The following is a 22,345-nucleotide window of genomic DNA, read 5'->3' as shown; positions in this document are numbered from 1 at the left end:
TCTATCCATGAGGACATATTTGATCCTCTATATTGCTCCGTGTTAATGTTGCCAACATCTGCAAAGATATCTGGGAACATGAGAGCTAAGGTGATGTTAGTACTTTTGAGGTCTCCCAGAGAGAAGTGCTGATTCTGGTCCTCTGATTGGTCTGAAACCTGCTTGTGCAAGATCCAGGTTGTTTCCAGACTCAATGTATTTCAGGATTAGGCTGCATCTGAATTAGCTCAAAAAGCTATGCATCAAACACTTAGAGGGATAGAGGATTATAGCAAAGCATAGACATTGATAATATCAAAGTAGCTTTACATAGTGTATAGGGTGGCAAAGAGGGTCTAACAAATTAGTGTATATAAAATGTGATATCTAACTAATGAACATAGCAGACAGTGCTGAGGTGCCCAAGCAGTTTCTAATATAATGAGGTTTCAATGGAATGTCTTTAATATTTCACTCAAGCTGCAGAGTAAAACCTCCTGTCATTTCAAGAGCAAAGTGAGTGTCTGGAAAGAGAAAGTGTTCATGTTCATCAAATCTTTACCACCGGTGGAAGTGTGGGGCTGACGGGAAATGTGAGATCGCTCCCACAATATGAAACTGGTCTAGTCTAGCTAGCAATGTTGCAGTATACTTTATAGATTTTTTTTCTGAAGAAGGTGTGTAATTTGTTATGCAAATATTCTGATGTGGGAGCTGGATTTGCATTCACCTTAGGCTTGGCAAGTTGCTTAAGTATCTAAAAAGGTTCTTCGGTAGAATTGTCATTCTTTCAGATTTACTCTGCATGAAAATCCCTATTTGCAATGAAGATGGCTAGTTTAAATGACTGTAGGGCTGATTTCATCAGAGTAAAGTGCATAGGATATGGGCTTCTTATCTACTTACTCTCTGCAATGCACATTTTAGTTTTCAGTTTTTATAGAACCAAAAGACTTGCAATAAGTTTGGTCTTGAGGGGCACTACTTCATCCAGGGCTGGTTATACATAGAGGCATTCATTGTGGTAATACACTCAGGCAGGTATTACTAGTGACAACTATAATCTATTTTCTTTTCGGCATATCTGCATGGAACCCTTATCACAAACTGTTCTCTTTCTACAGTGATCTCATCCATCATGAATTTGCATAGCAAGGTGTTAGTATAAAGGGCCGCAATAGCTCCCCAACAAAAACTCTATAGAGTGTTGGTTTACATCCAGGACAATATTCAAATATTGATCAAAGTGTCCCTTTGGCTAAATGCCCTGTCACAGCAGGCCTATAGTAGAGTATTTCTCATTTTAAAATATAGCATTAAATGACTCTGTTTTCAACAAACCCAACACCATAGTTTATGACAAACTGTTCTAAAAAAATATTATTCTTACAATTTGCACAATGTGAACACACAATCTCATACAAGATGTTGAAACCATTGTATTCAATATATGACAAGCACAAGATACTAATACTGTAGTCCAGCATTATCTTCCAATTGTATCTTCCATTCAACTTTAAGTAGACAATTACTACAGTTTAACTTTTTTTAAATCCTTTTTTATTGACATTTGGTCTATTACGAACCTATGTCCAAAAAATCCTAAAAACCAACATCTTCTAAAATCCATTTACAATTCATCACATGTACAACCATTTGAATTATAAACTCACAATAAAATCATTCCACCCATAATCAAATTCCTTCATTTCAGAAGACTAGTAAAAACAAGAAGAGAACCAAAGGACAAAAAACATACATTATTATAAATCAAGATCAGTTCCTCATTCTCTACATCTAGACTTCATATTATTGCCAATACACAGAGACTTTATTTAGTTTATCTGAAGTATCTCACCCAGAAATTTCATTAGGTCTAATGTTATCTGTACATTTTCACCTGCTAAAAACAGTCTCCACCAATCTTCCACCCCATAAGTCTGATTCCTTTCAACCTATATATCTGGTTCTGGTCATCGTTAGGCCAGGACAAAGCATTGTAATAAGTTTTAAAGATTCAATGACTTCAGCATTCTGACAGAATCTGCAACTACGTTTTCCATCCCCTTTCTTATAAGTCATCAGAATTAGCTTCGTCGGGAGGACATTTTAACAGAACCTCATAAAAAGATCTGTCAATCTTTGACAAGACAATCTCGTTAGGTATTTAGGTACAACATCATAAGCCCTAGCTTCTATTCCTGGATCAGCATAAAGCTGATGTTCATTTTTAGTTTCAACTGTCAGGATCCAGTCTTGTTCCCACAATTTCTTTTTCACACAGTTAGGGTTACCTAATAAAGTTTCCTTGGTTACACCTAAACTATGTATATTTCTTTTTTATTATAATTTTTTTTAAATTTTTGGTTGGCTGTTCTGACTTGAGTGTCGTGTAGACCGTTGATACCTCCGTCCCCAAGTGACGCACAGGGGAACCTAAAAGAACCCCGCTGTGCGACCTTTGGAGCCACAGGTGGGAGATGTTGCTTCCCGGATCCACGGAACCTCAGGAACACCAATGCTGCTGCAGAAAGCACGGGGTTAAGTACCAGGTAAATACAATAGAATACAAGAATCACAGGGTCTGAATGATCTTACCTATCCGGTGGTTGGAAAACGCAGGAGACCTAGTGAAGGAGGTTCGAGACTCAGATGAGAGGTAGTCCCCAGAACAACGGGGGACCGGAGTCACACGTGGGTACAGGACAGTCCACCTGAAACAAGGGCTTGGAGGCGTAGCGTGAGCCCTCAAAGGGCAATGGCGTAGTGCAGATGAACAAAGTTCAAAGGGATGATCCAAAGGCAAGTGAGGGATGGGCCGAGGTTCAGCGATGAGTCAACAGTTCCAAGCAAAGGTACAAAGGATAATCCGAGGGAGTCCAGGTGAGTGATCCAAAGTCAAGGTAAACCAGAAGAGCAAAAGTCCAGACGTAGCGCCAAACAGAGTCGAAAGACAGCTGAGAAGCGGTGAGTGCTCCGTGCATCAAGCGTTATGTACTGGGCGCTTCCGGGTCACGTGACGCCCTCCATCGTCACGTGGGAAACGCCGCTCTGAGTCACGTGAGCGGACGAGTGTTCGATGCGGAAGCGTTCTGCCGCCCCTTCTGCTGTGTGCTCTCCATGGCAACTGCCAATGCAGGAAGGGCTGCAACCGGGCACGTACATTGTACCCGGTACGGAGCTTTCGGTCCTGTGGGGCAACCAAATCATGTGAGTCTCGAAACCTGGGGGGAGTAGTGTGGGAAACCGGGGAAGGTGTTGTGGGGGTACTAGCAGTGTTCTGATGTGCAGACGAGCGTCTAACATTGGCTGACAAAGTCAACCTTTCAAAAACTTGTTTTAATCTTACAATTCATATTTACATATAATTTGATGTCAGATTAAAACATTCACATGTATGATTAAAAGTACATTATTTCATTATAACAGCAAACAAGATAAAATGAGATGAAAGAAAAATAAAAGTATAGACTTTGGTAAGAGGAAACAGTGTGAGATCGCCAGTCATCATTTATGTAGATAGGTTGCCACTGGTTGCAGTCTTTTGATGGTTATTTTGACTACTTGTTGGCAATAGAACCATATCCAAGAACTGCACTAGGGCAATTTTAATCGACATTCTCGTAGTGGCGAAAAGAGCTTGCTAAATGTCATCACTACTATCAGTGCGTGTCAAACCCATGAGATTCTTGAAATAAAGTTTTCTTTCTGTCTTCAATGCCAAACACTCTACTAACAAATGCTGTGTAGTTTCTTTATGCTTGATGTCTTTACAAAAGCAGCAAAAACTAATTCCCTTAGCACCTAAACTATTTAGAATAGCCATACATTGTTCTCTCCGGACAGTTAACAAGCAGGAACACTCACCAAACATTTAAATGGAAACATTCTGGTAGGGGGCCGCAGGAGGAGACATAATGCATTTCTGAAAAAGACTCAGGGTTTGCCATACAGTTCTCGCATATAATGAAATTAAGCCCAATACAAATCTTATCATAGAGATTGGTAGACCCCTGCAAAGCCGTAAAATCCTTCTCCAAAACATGCCCTCCAGAGTTGCCCACATTTTCCACGGAGTAAACAAAAAAGCCTCTGCAGCTTATGTCAATATAGTTGTGACTTTTGCTTTAAAGAAAGTTAGAACCGGGATGATCAAAAATGTCCTATATTTTTTGTGGATCAACGATCCTTGAGCCATCAGATTCTTCATTTTCATATATAATTCTCTACAGCGTAATGAATCATTTACGCTGCAGTTTATATGGGCACCTATATATAATATTGACAAAACCTCAGTAAGTTCCTGGTTTCCCAAGTGCCACTTGAAGGATCTGGCTCTTTGGACACTGGTGGATTTCAACACCAAAATATCAGTTTTGGTGCCATTTATCTCTAGACCGATTTTGGTCATATATCCATTTAGGGAATTCAAACTCTGTTGGAGGCCTATGGGAGTCTGATCAATCAAGAGCAGATCGTCCGCATAGAGAATCCATGCTAAATTCTGTTCACCCATTCTCAGAGGAAATTATCTACTGCAATTTAGACTTTCCACAAGATCCAATAAGAATAAATTGAAAAGGGTCAGAGCCAGCAGACAACCTTGGTTCAGTCCCTTTATCATAGAAATGTCTTTACTCAAAAGGCCCTGTGCACTGCGTCTTATCTGGATCTGGATCTTAGTATCAGTGTACAAGGACTTCATTGTCAGTAATAAATCAGCAAGGCATTCCCACAACTCCAGCTTTGACCAAAAAAGCTCTCTGTTTACACTATCAAATGCCTTTTTTTCAGGACTATAAAAGCAAAGTAGAACTTAGATTTGGCCTTTAATGCTCTCCCTTTCAAGCCATTACGTAAAAACAGATTGAAATCTGTTCTGACCCCCTTCACAGAACCTGTTTGTCTAGGGTCAAATCTTTTGTTGTCCTTAATCCATCTTTGAAGATGTGATAAAAGCAAGGCTGACAATAATTTGCCCAATACATCCAGCAGAGCGATCGGATGATAATTCACCAGATCTTCTCTATCGCCCCTCTTAAATATTGGCACTATAATTGCACATCTCTAAGTGTCTGGTACATACCCCTGCTTCAGTATGTGAGCAAATAGTTTTCCAATAAAAGGGGCCCAAACTTTGTGATATTTCTTTATCATATCATTAGTCAAACCATCTGGGCCAGGTGCCTTTGATGGATTGGCCTTCCGGATCAATAGTTCTAGGTCAAGGAGGTCAAATTCCAATGACCATGATTTTTTAGTTTTTATTAGAGGTAATACCGAGTTAACATATATTCTTCATAAAATTTCACCCATGTGTTTTCCGTCACCACATTAGTCAAAACAGCAGTTTGAGAAAAAGTATGGTTGTTAATTAACTGCCATGTATATCTTGAGTCTTATTTCCTATTGCTTTTAGCATTAACCATGCATCAGCCTTTCTCATTAGGGTTTTATATGCCAAAAAACCATTTTTATATTTTTGTTTTCTTTTTCATTTCAATTCAAATCTTGTTTCACTATTAGCATGTTTAAATTTGCAGAGGCCCTTCTGAAGCATTTTGTTTCCCGACATAATCTGACATAATCCGCCTATGATACATATGTTTAGGGGCCCAGTTTGTTTGGTGCCCTTATTATCAATTCCCCTAAACTCTCGTAGGAGGGGGATATCATTTATCTTCTGTGGATTAGATTTTAATTTCTTATTAAATAATTTTGTATAACATCTGACTCCTATCTTGTGAGATGTTCACTTTTGCTGACCATAGCAGATTCTTTTTTTTGGGCACCCAGGACCACAACATTTTTATCAGTGCATGATAACTTTTCCTTTTTGGCATTATTCTAAGATTTTCAACATTATTCAGCATGTTTTTTGAGACAAAGAAGTAATCTAATACTCTAGAATACAATCCGTTCGACAAAGTTGGTTGACTTGGGATATCACCAGTGGTCTGAACATTTAGAATGTTACATTCGCTTATATTCATCACGTTCCACGATAGCTTTAACCTTGACTGTTCCTGGTCTATTGGATCACCCAAATCGTCCATAAGTCTTCCAGTTTTATCGATACATCCTATATTTAAATCTCTTCAAATAACAGTGGAGACATTAAATGAACCATATAGAAATGGTGTCAATAACCTCCATCATTGAATCAATCATGTTTCCACTATTAATGCTCTGCAGATTCCAATATACATTAAAGATCAACAACCATTTTCAGTTTCTATCACTGTGAGTAGGGATCATTATTTATCAAAGTCAAGAGACCTGCTGAAGGCCGAACCCTAACCCTTTAATATGCCAGGGCACTATAACCATCTACAGCGTGGGTTGATTGCAGCCAAGTCTCTTGAAGACATAGTATGCCAAAATCCACCAACAAGAAATCAGTTTCAACAAACAAGTAGCAGAATCTCCTAGTATTCCAAGAGCCCATCTGTTAATTATCTTCGAAAATTGAACTTTATTTGTTAACTTGCCAAGGAGCCTTTATGAAACTTCGTCATAGGAGCAGCTATACAGGCATAATATTTGTCTTCAGTGGGTGATTCATCCGTCACTCTGCAAGCCTGTTGCTTAACACAATTGAATGTAATTTTAAGAGAACTATTATCAGTTTGGTTCCAAGCCTTTGGTGTTGTTGAGACTGACAGATTTTCCACTTTCTTATGTTTTGACTTTCTCTGCATCAGATGCTCTTTGGGGGTCCTAGCTGCCCTTCTCAACAATGAATACATGTTTCATTAAGATCTCTGAGGTCCTTTTTTCTGATGTTAGCCCTTAGGAGATTTTCTCGTCTTGTTTCCCGAAGTTGCTCATCGATTTTGTTGTTGTACCAGGATAGAGGAATCCTCCTCTAACCTATCCCATCAAACCCCAAGGGTAGTAATGAGTTGGATGTCTCCATCAGAACAGATTTTATTGTATTAGATGTTAAATGAAGGATCACTCTATTCGCATGATATTCAGAAGCAAATTTCTTCCGTGGTTATAAATTTCAGCTTAGGTATCTAAATGCATCCATCGCAATGAACATCACCACAGTTCCTTTCCTCTTAAAAATACTTGACCACACAGGCTACCTGCAGGTTCAGCGCAACTTGGAAGACAACCACATTTTAGGAATGTGCCAATCTGGTTTCCGCCATGGTCATGTAACCGTATCTGCACTGCTCAACCTAAAGATTCAACTTGATGAAATCAGAGACAGAGGAAAGTCTGCCCTCCTCCTCCTCTTCGATCTATCTGCGGCATTTGACTTGGTTAACCACCGAATCCTCTGCCACCACCTCAACACTCACACCAACTTCTCCCCACAAGTCACAGCCTGGATTGCCTCCTTTCTGGAAGACAGGGTCATGAGGGACACTCCACCCTCTCCCATTACCTGCAGAGTACACCAGGGGTCCTGCACAGCCCAACCCTCTACAATATATTCACTACGCCTTTCTTCAACATCCTTGACTCACTTGGCATAGCATAAACCAATTATGCTGATGATTCACGAATCCCATCCCACTCTCTGGCAATTACATAACTGACTCTAACACACTCAACAACATCCACTCAACCATTCAGGCTTGGATGGCAGCTAGCCACCTCTGCCTTAACAGCGATAAGATCAAAATATTAACAGTTGGCCTTCAAAATGCCCTGATATCTCTTGACAAACAGTTCTCATCTTTTAACATAGACAAATGTAATATTCCTGTTTCCTCAATCGTGATAACCTTAGGATTTTATCTGGACACTTCACTTACCATGTCCAGGCAAGTAAGTGCGATTGCTTCCTCAGCCTCACACTCGCACGCGCTATCATTGGCTCAAAGCTAGATTACTGTAATGTCCTTTTCACAGGCACCTCAGCAAGAAACATAAAAAGATTGCAAGTGGTCCAGAGCAACGCCTTGAGAGCAGCATCCCACATCTCTAAAAGAGAACATATCACCAAAGCTAGGAGAGAAGCCCACAGGAGCGTACAGTTAACATCTTTACCAGCCTCCTGATCATGGCATCAGTCATGTAATCTAGCATATATCTGCCTAGGACTCGTGTTCTGAGGTGATTAAGCAAAATTAACAAACTTGTACCAAAATGAGAAGACATGCTACAGGATCACTTATCACTTTGTTCCAAAGGACACAAAGCCAATCCAACCACTCTGTTGATGGCAGGACTAAAATAAGCATCACATAGTAAGATAGAATCCATGAAAAATTGTTACTGCTGCAAAAGAGGTGTAATTAAGTAGACTGACCATATGTGATTACCAAATTTAGAAATCAGACACAGAGTAAAGTGATGAAATGATTAGGAAAGTTGGTGGAAAAAGTGAATCCCAGTCACCAAAGACAGGAAGACAAAAGGATTAACTTAACCCTCCAATCTACAAACCCTAATTGAGGAAGCAACCACACAAAAAATGTCCCAAATATTCCGCACCCGAGAATGGAAAGGAAGAAGAAACAGGCCAAAACTACATAGATATCTCATGAGAGAATAGCCATTGAGCAATTCCATGAGAGAAGTGGTTGACCACAAAGCACACAGAAAAGGGGGGGGGATGTAAGACAACAAAACAGCAAGAGACACTTCAAGATCCCTCCTGCATGGGAAGACAGAAGAGTAATTGGGGAAAAAACAGTGTGGATCAATAACACCTAATGTACTCTAACGTGTTAGACGAAAGGAACTGTAATTGGGAGATGAGGTACTGGGTAATTACTCAGTGTGCACAACGAACTCAAAAACTCCTGGTGGTTCAGAGATAGATGAATCTTCAGTGGGATGTGCAGCTATGAGGAACACTGAAGGTGCAGGAGGTGGTGGAGGTGTGGAGAGAGCTGAAGGAGCAGGAGGCATTGGAGTTGGTGGAAGTGTGAGCGGTGCAGGAGGAGGTGAAAATAAATAGGGAGCTGAGGATGCATGATGCGGTATAGGATCAGAGAGAATAGTAGGTGGCAAAGGAGGTGAAGGTGCAGAGTGAACATTGAGCAAGAGGAGTGGAGAGAACAGTGTTCGGGGTGATGAAGACCAAGGATGAGAAGGGAAGATAAAAATAGTTTAAGGAAGTGAATATAAGGGAGGAGAGAGAGGAGACGCGATTGGGGAGGAGAAAGCCAAGGATGAGTGGACGTAGAGAGGAGGTTGGAAGGAGTCAAATCAAGAATGAAAAAAGGGAACGGGTGTAGGAGGTGAAGTGCAAGAAAGAGTGAGAGAGAAAGAGAGAGAGCAGGGGAGAGGGAGAAAAATAGAGAGCACATCTGGAGAAAGTAAAGAGGAGATTAGCCAACAAAGAAAGACCAGTAGTTGAAGGAAAAGGGAAAAAGTAGGAACTAAGACTGCAAACGGGTAAGAAACTCCCTCGAATCACAGGGCTAGAACCAGTCAGATGGTAAAACAACACCAGTCTACCCAATGTCTGGGAGAAGTGGGAGGAGGAAGAGGTTTGCAGTAGAACTGGAAGGAGGTCAGTGGACAGCTAGCCAAAGGGTCAGCAGTGAGACTTCGAGGCAGGCCCCCCCAGGCACAAGTAAGCTTCAGTTCAGTAAGGAGAGAAGCGAGATAGGCTTGGGTAAATGCAATGAGTCCCTGAAACAGAAGAGCAAAATAGGTCCTGACCAGGCACGTAGCAGCCATCTCAAATAACATCACCTCTGGGACATACTGCCGATGTTACTACAACAAAATGTAGAACTTTAGCACAAGTATTTCAAACATCTGAGAGGCACAACCTAATCTATGCACAGCACAGCAATGTGACACCCACCAGCGACAAAAAAGTCTTCCAATGGAGCAGAGCCATATGCACACATTGTGAGTGACACCAGGGAGAGACACCAGGGAGAGATCTGAATACTATTTGACTATATGTATGAAGTCCTTTTCTTTGTGGACCCAGAAAGGGAACTTACACTTTTGAAATAATTTCCAGAAAGAGACATGCTACCTGGGACCGGGGTCCTTATTGCAAGAAGGGAAGTCTGCACCTAATGCCTAGATTGAGCATCATCCTGGAAAGGTGACCATAGAGAGTCTTTCTTTTCATTAAAGCATCCTTGATAGAGAAATGACCAAGCTCACAGGTGTTGGAGGGTTGCTGGGGTGATGTTAGTTTTTCTTTTCTTTTTTCTAACCCTCAAGAGAAAAGTCCTTATCAAACTAAGCCTTCTTTTTGTGAAATTCAAAGAAAGACCTTATTTCTGAAATGAATGTAAATCTACATACCACTCTGGGTGTGCTTTGGCCATGTCTTTGTGACAACATGGTTAAGTTCAATTAGTCAAATTCCATTACACCCAGTGAACACAGTGTAATCAAATTCCCTTATTACCTGTAAGCAGAGATTGACCATATTATAATATACTCAGTGAATACATACTGTTCGTATTACATCGTACCCAGTAGGCACGGTGTGGTCAGTCTATATTATAAATTGTAAGCATACCACAGCCAGATTATTCCTTATTGGAGGAACAGCAGTGAGATCCCTGCAAAGCCAGCAGTTGAGTTACATTATGTAGAGCACCAGGAAACATCTACATGTGAAGAGCCATGACCTCTCCACAAGTCACGGATGATTTAATGGAAAAAGGAGCCCCTGCATTTAACTATGAAGTGGGGTTTTAATGCAGGGTGTAGGCTGTGTGTCAATATGAGTGGCACAGTGTAGTTAGGAAAGATTAAGAAAGGAGATGTGGCATCTAATATGTGCTACGAGTTGTAGGCTATGCTCACTCAAGGCACCAGACAGTCAGTTTTAGGGAGTGCACGGACCCTTGAGATGCATTGCCCTGTTATCTCAGTAGATCCTTCCAATCCACACACTGCAGCACACTAGATAACAGGGTGGGACAACAGCTTGTAAAAGAAGAGGCTGAGACTGCTTGCATAGGTCTTACCTTATTGGATATAGAGACAGGACAAAGTTAACACCACCCCCGCTTTATTGCAGAGGTGGATTTACTGACACCTACCCAGAAGTTACTGAGTGTTCAGGTAGTAGCAATCACTGGTAAAAGAAGGGTAGAATTGGCTTCATGTTTCTACCATGGGCATAGGCCACTCAGTAACCATGTTTCCTAGACTTCTGCAAGCACTCATCCACCCCTCAGCCATCAACAATTTGCTGAGCCTCAAACTCCCTACTCCTTGCTTCAAGAGCACTTCTGCTTGACACCTAACCCCCTTTCACACTTTTGGGTCCTCTTTTCTAACAGCCTAAATATACTAGCTAGTCAATCTGTAACACAATGTTTTGCTTCACAATTTCAGCACGCTGACCACAGATCACAATGACAGCCACTGCTTTCCTAAAGACCCACTGTTTCTGCTCTTATGATCCCTTCAGCCTCTGCCTGTCCACAGTCCACCATTAAGTGATGACACTTGCACCATTCAACCCCTTCGGTCCCTCAGAAGACATCTCAGCGTCCCCCAAACCAACATATTGGAGCATTTCATACCTAATGTATTTACCCACATCACACTACACATGCAGAGGGGCCATATGAACCTCTCATACCACCTCTGATGTTCTTCATATATCTTTGCTATCACCCGATCCCCCAGACCCACACTTATTTTACTTCTCTTAGCCTTTTCAACATGCCCAGCGAGAACCACGCACATTGCCCTGCTCCCCCACCCCCCAAGCAGCTGTACCTTCCTTCTGCCATGTGCAGTGAGGCATCCTTTCATGTCACTTCCTGGCACATACGCCTCACTTCACAGCCAAGACAGCTCTTCTCATAGGTACAGCTCTTTCAAGAGGTGAGCAAATGACTTGAAAACTCCACCCACAACTTCCAAGAGGAAACATCAGGCAGATCTAAAAGCAAAGTATACCTAGGCTAAAGCGTGGGTCTGGGGCCACTGCATTGATTCAGGCTTGGCTACGCATTCTTTTCCTTCCACTATAAAATGATGTCCAGGCTATTTAGTGAAATATGTGACTTTATAAGATGCCCTAGTATTTCCCATTCCTGTCCAAGCTCATAAACCTCACATAAGGTTAGATTTATATTTAAATTGGACAACCCAGGTATCCCAGCTTTTCCTAACTCTAATAAATAATGATATGGTTAGATTTTGTTGGATCCATAGCGGGCTCTGATAATTTTGCTCTATGCATAGGTGCAGTTTGTAATTGTTATGAAAATCCTGGACTGGAAAATCCAGAACAAGTAGGATGTGGGAGTAGATGGAAAAACTGTAGAAATGAGGGTGGAAGGGCCTGATTGCAGATTACACACAAATAGTGGAGCAGTTAACAAGTCTGAAGTGTTAATCACAGTGTCTGGATTTTAGGTTCTGACTCCTGTCTTGAGCTCTTGACCAACTGGGAGGGAGTCCTGTCAAATTTTATACAGATATATGAGTTGTATCACTTTTGAGATAGCTGTAAGCGACTTCAATTCAACACTACAGCTAAATAAATGCCTAGTCTGGAATGCTGAGGGAAACCCTTATTGATATATTTTTATGTCCATTTTGTTTACTCTGGAAGACAACCCTTATATAAAACCCCTCTCTTAGAAACCCCCTGACCCCACTGAGCCAAGAAGTAGGTTTGTTTTGCAAATTAAAAGGTTTATTTGAAAATTAAACAATATATATATCAAACTTTGGAAAGCATTCCATTAAAAACAAGTAGCTCAATAAATAATGTGCTCCAATGGTAATAATAAAAATATTCGGCAAGAGGAGAAAACATTCTGCATTGATCCATTTAATGTACATGTTTTTTTACACAAGTCTACTCGGAATTACTTTTTGTTTTCAAAATGCAGTTGTACCCCATTGGTGTTATTAGATCAACTATATTGTCATGCTGAAATTGTTACATGGTGCAATAAAAAGGCGATACTAGTCCTATGTACTGTTTCAAAATGTATTGAAAAGTACATTTTATGGTAAAACAAATCCATAGCGAGAGGAGGTTGAGCTTCTTTTTATGAACTTGTGGAAAGTTTTGTTTCTGTGTGCTATCCTTAAATCGGATAACTCATTGGTATCATGTTTAGCTTTACAACTTACAGTTTTGATCAAAACGGAGCATGTTATTAAAGCTAATAACGAAAATACATCCTTTAGGAGATGTTTTGTGCAGCTCATAGTAGGGATAAGTGAAATGGAGCAAGACAGTGATTGTGATTTGATTGTGCCTTTGAACATTTGGGAGAAAGTATGGGACAGATCTTATTGAACTGTCATTTCTCAACTGTAATACAAACCCTGTGCTCTGTTATAGTTATATCTAAACGCAGACCTGCAAAGGACTTTCTAGATTTGTTAATTATTATGAAGACGTTTGTTTTTCTTGTAAAATTCCTGATCCTTCTTATACATATATGTTTTCAATGCCAATATGGCATCCATCATCGGGAACAAGTCAGGTGAATTCACTAGAATGTATTTCAATTCATGCCTCATCCTTCTTTATCTAGTAAATAATTGTGTGCCCAAGGAGTGACTTCATTTAAGCTAAAGTAAACTCTTAAATGTACTCATTGCAATTGCAATGCATACAATCACAAAACGTGGAAAATTGGCTGAATAACCTTTCTATACAGAATTGGTGGAAAGAAATCTGTGCAGTTCATGTATTGGAAAATATTATTCAAAATTGGTAGATGATTAACGAAAACATGACATTTAATGGCTTCCTTTTATCATGTGTCTCTCAACTGCTTGATCTAGCAAACAATTAAAACTGCATTGAATTATATTTGTTCATTCAAATATATGTATTAATTTTCCATTGATCAATATTATAAATAGCCATTTAATGTTTCTTTACATTTAGCCTTGGTCTTATTTAAAATATGTTATTTGTTACTTGTTAAATATAATTAACCTGGTTACTACAATTATGCTATACATTTAGCACTTAGGCCTAAAAGAACAGTGAAGTACTGTTGTAGAATTTAGATTCAGACGATTACATTGTTTCAGAAAAATATTGGGGCATTTGTCAAGCAACTTATTTCTGTTAACCAGAAATGAATTGTGTGACCTGTTACAGCTGTTTTTAAATGCATCATTTTATTTTTCCAATGGGATTGCCATCTAGGAAATATATAACATTGCCAAAATCCCAGTAGGCAATTCCATCTTTCCCAGTTCTCCTTTATTGAGAAAAGCAAGGGTGCAATATTGGTTATTATGATGCTAGTAATTCATTGAGTAAATATTGTCCTCATGCACTTGATGTGATTGTCTACACTCAAAAACACAGTGCTCTGACTCATCTATTTTAGGGCCCTTGAAATCCACATTATCTTTGAATTACACAAAATAACTATGAAGCCTGGGAAGCTACTAAAGATCGTGATAACACACATAGTTGCTGGTACAAAGATCTCAGGCTCTGATAAAGTTAACATTAAATTGTTGCAAATAAAATAATCTTGTATGAGGGTACACAAACCTCAATCACGTGCACATTAGTGTTGCCCCTGAGCTCAGGATCTCTGCAAGGACCCCTATGAAGAAGGAAAACAATCTGTGTAATAAGGGGGAATCCTGCTCAGTCTCTTGGTGCAGGTTCACCTTATTGAACATGACCCAGTGCATAGTAACTGTTGTCCAAGAGCTTGAATAAACAGCCTTAATAATGTCATTAGGACTAGCAGAAAGTGTATTATTGTTGGTACCTCATATGGGAACAGTAGATCCAGAACATGGGAGATATTATCAAACACCTTGTGGAATCACAGCAGTATACACCGGTTGTTGATTTGCACAATGCCTCTCAATCGTCTTGTATTGTCAACAACTCTCTGTCCTTTTGTAATGCCTGTCTGATTCCAATGTACAAGGGGATGTGGTGCTTTGTCTTGTTATTTTGTTTAGATTGTTGACAATATTCTGTTGTTCGTCTTAGGTAGTGGCAGTGAATGAAAATTGCTACAAAACTGCGGGCCCTATTCCCTTTTATCTATTGTTATTATTACTCAGGCTTTGTATCTCTTTTGAACATTCTCTAGAAGAACACCATTTATTTTAAACCAGGTGTAGGAATTGCTTTAGCTCTTACCAAAACTGCCAGCAAGATTCTTTCTGAAGGCCACCAGCCCTTGGAGATTTCTATGTTATCATGCATGGCATTTCCTTGCCAATCCCATCAACAGAGATATCCCAAAAATGAAATTCAAACATGCACAAGATGTCTTATCACAGCACAGCTCACTACACTGGTTAGTAGTCACAAAAAGAGACTAACCACCAATCTTCATGTCTCAGGGCCCTTTTCTTAGAGACACATTTTTGTTGTTGTTTGTTTAATTCTGAGAGTGTGCCCGAGGCTTCTGTGGGTGTATCATAGACCCTAGCACCTTTCATAAAAAGGTTCTTTTTCATACCCAGTTATCTGGCTAACAACTGAGCTTACCAAATATTCTTTACAGTTAACATCTTTACCAGCCTCCTGATCATAACATCAGTCATGGAATCTAGCATATATCTGCCTAGGACTCGTGTTCTGAGGTGATTAAGCAAAATTAACAAACTTGTACCAAAATGAGAAGACATGCTACAGGATCGCTTATCACTTTGTTCCAAAGGACAAAAAGTCAATCCAACCACTCTGTTGATGGCAGGACTAAAATAAGCATCACATAGTAAGATAGAATCCATGAAAAATTGTTACTGCTGCAAAAGAGGTGTAATTAAGTAGACTGACCATATGTGATTACCAAATTTAGAAATCAGACACAGAGTAAAGTGATGAAATGATTAGGAAAGTTGGTGGAAAAAATGAATCCCAGTCACCAAAGACAGGAAGACAAAAGGATTAACTTAACCCTCCAATCTACAAACCCTAATTGAGGAAGCAACCACACAAAAAATGTCCCAAATATTCCGCACCCGAGAATGGAAAGGAAGAAGAAACAGGCCAAAACTACATAGATATCTCATGAGAGAATAGCCATTGAGCAATTCCATGAGAGAAGTGGTTGACCACAAAGCACACAGAAAAGGGGGGGGGATGTAAGACAACAAAATAGCAAGAGACACTTCAAGATCCCTCCTGCATGGGAAGACAGAAGAGTAATTGGGGAAAAAACAGTGTGGATCAATAACACCTAATGTACTCTAACGTGTTAGACGAAATGAACTGTAATTGGGAGAATAGGTACTGGGTAATTACTCAGTGTGCACAACTAACTCAAAAACTCCTGGTGGTTCAGAGATAGATGAATCTTCAGGGGATGTGCAGCTATGAGGAACACTGAAGGTGCAGGAGGTGGTGGAGGTGTGGAGAGAGCTGAAGGAGCAGGAGGCATTGGAGTTGGTGGAAGTGTGAGCGGTGCAGGAGGAGGTGAAAATAAATAGGGAGCTGAGGATGCATGATGCGGTATAGGATCAGAGAGAATAGTAGGTGGCAAAGGAGGTGCAGGTGCAGAGTGAACATTGAGCAAGAGGAGTGGAGAGAACAGTGTTCGGGGTGATGAAGACCAAGGATGAGAAGGGAAGATAAAAGTAGTTTAAGGAAGTGAATATAAGGGAGGAGAGAGAGGAGACGCGATTGGCGAGGAGAAAGCCAAGGATGAGTGGATGTAGAGAGGAGGTTGGAAGGAGTCAAATCAAGAATGAAAAAAGGGAACGGGTGTAGGAGGTGAAGTGCAAGAGAGAGTGAGAGAGAAAGAGAGAGATCAGGGGAGAGGGAGAAAAATAGAGAGCACATCTGGAGAAAGTAAAGAGGAGATTAGGCAACAAAGAAAGACCAGTAGTTGAAGGAAAAGGGAAAAAGTAGGAACTAAGACTGCAAACGGGTAAGAAACTCCCTCGAATCACAGGGCTAGAACCAGTCAGATGGTAAAACAACACCAGTCTACCCAATGTCTGGGAGAAGTGGGAGGAGGAAGAGTTTTGCAGTGGAACTGGAAGGAGGTCAGTGGACAGCTAGCCAAAGGGTCAGCAGTGAGACTTCGAGGCAGGCCCCCCCAGGCACAAGTAAGCTTCAGTTCAGTAAGGAGAGAAGTGAGATAGGCTTGGGTAAATGCAATGAGTCCCTGAAACAGAAGAGCAAAATAGGTCCTGACCAGGCACGTAGCAGCCATCTCAAATAACATCACCTCTGGGACATACTGCCGATGTTACTACAACAAAATGTAGAACTTTAGCACAAGTATTTCAAACATCTGAGAGGCACAACCTAATCTATGCACAGCACAGCAAGGTGACACCCACCAGCGACAAAAAAGTCTTCCAATGGAGCAGAACCATATGCACACATCGTGAGTGACACCAGGGAGAGACACCAGGGAGAGATCTGAATACTATTTGACTATATGTATGAAGTCCTTTTCTTTGTGGACCCAGAAAGGGAACTTACACTTTTGAAATAATTTCCAGAAAGAGACATGCTAACTGGGACCAGGGTCCTTATTGCAAGAAGGGAAGTCTGCACCTAATGCCTAGATTGAGCATCATCCTGGAAAGGTGACCATAGAGAGTCTTTCTTTTCATCAAAGCATCCTTGATAGAGAAATGACCAAGCTCACAGGAGTTGGAGGGTTGCTGGGGTGATGTTCTTTTTTCTTTTCTTTTTTATAACCCTCACGAGAAAAGTCCTTATCAAACTAAGCCTTCTTTTTGTGAAATTCAAAGAAAGACCTTGTTTCTGAAATGAATGTCAATCTACATACCACTCTGGTTGTGCTTTGGCCATGTCTTTGTGACAACATGGTTAAGTTCAATTAGTCAAATTCCATTGCACCCAGTGAACACAGTGTAATCAAATTCCCTTATTACCTGTAAGCAGAGATTGACCATATTATAATATACTCAGTGAATACATACTGTTCGTATTACATAATACCCAGTAGGCACGGTGTGGTCAGTCTATATTATAAAATGTAAGCATACCACAGCCAGATTATTCCTTATTGGAGGAACAGCAGTGAGATCCCTGCAAAGCCAGCAGTTGAGTTACATTATGTAGAGCACCAGGAAACATCTACATGTGAAGAGCCATGACCTCTCCACAAGTCACGGATGATTTAATGGAAAAAGGAGCCCCTGCATTTAACTCTGAAGTGGGGTGTTAATGCAGGGTGTAGGCTGTGTGTCAATATGAGTGGCACAGTGTAGTTAGGAAAGATTAAGAAAGGAGATGTGGCATCTAATATGTGTTACGAGTTGTAGGCTATGCTCACTCAAGGCACCAGACAGTCAGTTTTAGGGAGTGCACGGACCCTTGAGATGCATTGCCCTGTTATCTCAGTAGGTCCTTCCAATCCACACACTGCAGCACACTAGATAACAGGGTGGGGCAACAGCTTGTAAAAGAAGAGGCTGAGACTGCTTGCATAGGTCTTACCTTATTGGATATAGAGACAGGACAAAGTTAACACCACCCCCGCTTTATTGCAGAGGTGGTTTTACTGACACCTACCCAGAAGTTACTGAGTGTTCAGGTAGTAGCAATCACTGGTAAAAGAAGGGTAGAATTGGCTTCATGTTTCTACCATGGGCATAGGCCACTCAGTAACCATGTTTCCTAGACTTCTGCAAGCACTCATCCACCCCTCAGCCATCAACAATTTGCTGAGCCTCAAACTCCCTACTCCTTGCTTCAAGAGCACTTCTGCTTGACACCTAACCCCCTTTCACACTTTTGGGTCCTCTTTTATAACAGCCTAAATATACTAGCTAGTCAATCTGTAGCACAATGTTTTGCTTCACAATTTCAGCACGCTGACCACAGATCACAATGACAGCCACTGCTTCCCTAAAGACCCACTGTTTCTGCTCTTATGATCCCTTCAGCCTCTGCCTGTCCACAGTCCACCATTAAGTGATGACACTTGCACCATTCAACCCCTTCGGTCCCTCAGAAGACATCTCAGCGTCCCCCAAACCAACATATTGGAGCATTTCATACCTAATGTATTTACCCACATCACACTACACATGCAGAGGGGCCATATGAACCTCTCATACCACCTCTGATGTTCTTCATATATCTTTACTATCACCCGATCCCCCAGACCCACACTTATTTTACTTCTCTTAGCCTTTTCATCATGCCCAGCGAGAACCACGCACATTGCCCTGCTCCCCCATCCCCCAAGCAGCTGTACCTTCCTTCTGCCATGTGCAGTGAGGCATCCTTTCATGTCACTTCCTGGCACATACGCCTCACTTCACAGTCAAGACAGCTCTTCTCATAGGTACAGCTCTTGCAAAAGGTGAGCAAATGGCTTGAAAACTCCACCCACAACTTCCAAGAGGAAACATCAGGCAGATCTAAAAGCAAAGTATACCTAGGCTAAAGCGTGGGTCTGGGGCCACTGCATTGATTCAGGCTTGGCTGCGCATTCTTTTCCTTCCACTATAAAATGATGTCCAGGCTATTTAGTGAAATATGTGACTTTATAAGATGCCCTAGTATTTCCCATTCCTGTCCAAGCTCATAAACCTCACATAAGGTTAGATTTTTATTTAAATTGGACAACCCAGGTATCCCAACTTTTCCTAACTCTAATAAATAATGATATGGTTAGATTTTGTTGGATCCATAGCTGGCTCTGATAATTTTGCTCTATGCATAGGTGCAGTTTGTAATTGTTATGAAAATCCTGGGCTGGAAAATCCAGAACAAGTAGGATGTGGGAGTAGATGGAAAAACTGTAGAAATGAGGGTGCAAGGGCCTGATTGCAGATTACACACAGATAGTGGAGCAGTTGACAAGTCTGAAGTGTTAAGAACAGTGTCTGGATTTTAGGTTTTGACTCCTGTGTTGAGCTCTTGACCAACTGGGAGGGAGTCCTGTCAAATTTTATACAGATATATGAGTTGTGTCACTTTTGAGATAGCAAATATATTTATTGTGTATGCCATTCCACTTTTGTGCCGCATCACACATGGAAGATGGAGTGCTTTTTCCCGCCCTTCACCTTACAACAGCATGTGGGAAGCTGGACCAAGAAGGGTACCCCACTGTGGGTATCTTCAGGAGAACAAGGCACATAGTTCTTGTGCTCCATGCCTTGATCACTGGTAGTTCACTCCACCTGGGAGGCCCCATGCAGGGAAAGACCCATAATGCCCCTGCTCTTTCCAGCCCAGCCTCCCTCTGTGGTCCCACGGAGATGCTTAAAGGGGCATGAGGAAGCCGTGAGGGCAAGGAGACAGCAAGAATCCATTTGTGTGCCTTCCCCACCTGCCTTAGACAGTGAGAGATAGGAAGTGGGTGGGGCACGGTGAGCACAATAAAGCAATGCTACAATGTGTATGCCCTCCATTGCACTCCATTAGCCCTAGCTCCAGATGGCCTGATAACACAATCACAGTTTTAAGAAAATTATTTTAGATCCCAGATATTTCCAAGAAATTACAAAAAGAGCTTTCACACCCTGGAACATTCTCTGTGAGTTTAGAGTTGACTGAAGGTCCTGTTTCGAGTTATATTCAATGCTTTAATTGTATTGCATAGTATATATTTCCTTTGCAGGATGACTAACATGTTTGCATTGTAACTGGTAGTGGGGACCCGGGAATATGGTAGGTCGGTTCTACTTTCCTTTTCTCCTACTTTTCAGAGATTTTAACTTTCCTGAATCGCACGACAACAACAACATTCAAAGCACACTTTTCGCACTGACCGGATCCATGGACCTTAAGAAGATGCATCCCCCATGCACAACTAAGGCAACACTCTCGACGTAGTCTTTACATCATCCCCCTCATCACATGCCCAGGCCCTATCCCACTCGAATGGTCTGACCACACAGCCATCCCACTGTCGATTACCACTTGACCATGACCCATAAAGGTCTAGCTGAAAGACCCCTTTTCCCAGTGCCACTCATTTAAATCCTTCCAGTTCAATGAACTAGAAGCAAACTTTGCAGACTTCCCCACCACAGGGAATGCCTCAGTCCGCCTAGAATTATTCAAAACTAACTATGAAATTGGTGGACATTCATGCCCGCTTGAAACCCAGTCACGCCAAGACCAATCCACCCGGCCCTTGGTAAACTTTCAAGCTCACCCTCAACACATGCTCAGTCAGAGAGCTAGAGAAATGGTGGCACTAAAACCTTAACCCTGGAGATCTCATGAACTTCAGAACTCTCAGTGCCAGCTGTAGGATTCTGATCTGAGGCCTAAGCTGCTTACTACTGCACCACCATTGCGGCAAAAGAAATGTGATGAAATTCACAACATTTTATTTAAAAAACAGACAAAATACAACACATGTCCGAATAAACCTCCCACAGCATTAGACGCCCCACTTCACGCCTGCACATTCATTGCCCATCTGGATCAAATTCTCACTTGTCTTTCTCCCTCAGACCTCCTAAAAACAATTGCCTCTCTCTGAGCTACTTTCTAATCAGAAAGTATCATACTAGCTTCCATCATGAAACAGTTGATGGGCCCGGTACTCAGTGTACTCTTTAGCATCATTAATGTCTCCCACAGAGAAGGGTAATTCCCAGACATCCTCAAGACTCTTCTCATACAACCTCTTTTGAAAAAATAAAACCTTATGCCCAGACGACTTGGCCAACTACCGCCATTACGAACCTCCTTGGAAAAAGTGGTTGCTATACAAATACTCACCAGAATCAAAAAAACGACTCCTCTTATATAAATAGCAGATGGGTTTCACCCGAAGTGTAGCATCCAGACAGTCACCATCCAGGTGGTTGATGATGCCATCCAAATAATGGATAAGGGTGATTCGTCCCTACTTGTCCTCCTGATCTCTTGGCTGCATTTGACACTGTTGACAACCACATCCTCCTGTCTCACCTTACGGACAGGATGGGGAATTCTCTGGCACTGTCCTGAATTGGTTTACCTCCTACCGCTTGGGCAGACCCTACGCCATCCGGATGAACGCATTGCATTCCAACCAACTCCCAATCTCCCGCAGAGTCCACCTAAGGCTGCATTGTCTAACCAATCCTTTCAAACCTTTACAAAGAGCCTTTGGGCACACTGTAGGCATCCACCAGTATGTGGATGACACTCAGTTGTACATCAGAGCAAAAAGCCCACAATACAACAGTCATCTCTGTGATTAACTAGCTATTATCCAGTCCTGGATTCCGGCAGCCTACCTCAAACCTAACCCAACCAAGATGGAATTCATCCTCATCGGTCCCTCTGCTAAACAACATCTTATCCAACAATTGTTGAATGATATGTACCTACAAGGATTGTAACCACAACTCTCAGATTCAGCTACTTCCTTCACCTTCACCATTGACAGCAGCCTGTCCTTTCAGAAACACATAGCCCCCCAAATGACCTGACTCCAAATCTCCACGCTTTGCAGAATCGAAACCTTCATCCCACTGCAGTTCTTGGGGACCTTAGTGCAGGCCCTTG

This window comes from Ambystoma mexicanum, chromosome 5p (assembly GCF_040938575.1).
Source record: "Ambystoma mexicanum isolate Mex_15411 chromosome 5p, UKY_AmexF1_1, whole genome shotgun sequence".
NCBI lineage: Eukaryota > Metazoa > Chordata > Amphibia > Caudata > Ambystomatidae > Ambystoma > Ambystoma mexicanum.
Note: the sequence above shows the minus strand (reverse complement) of the source record.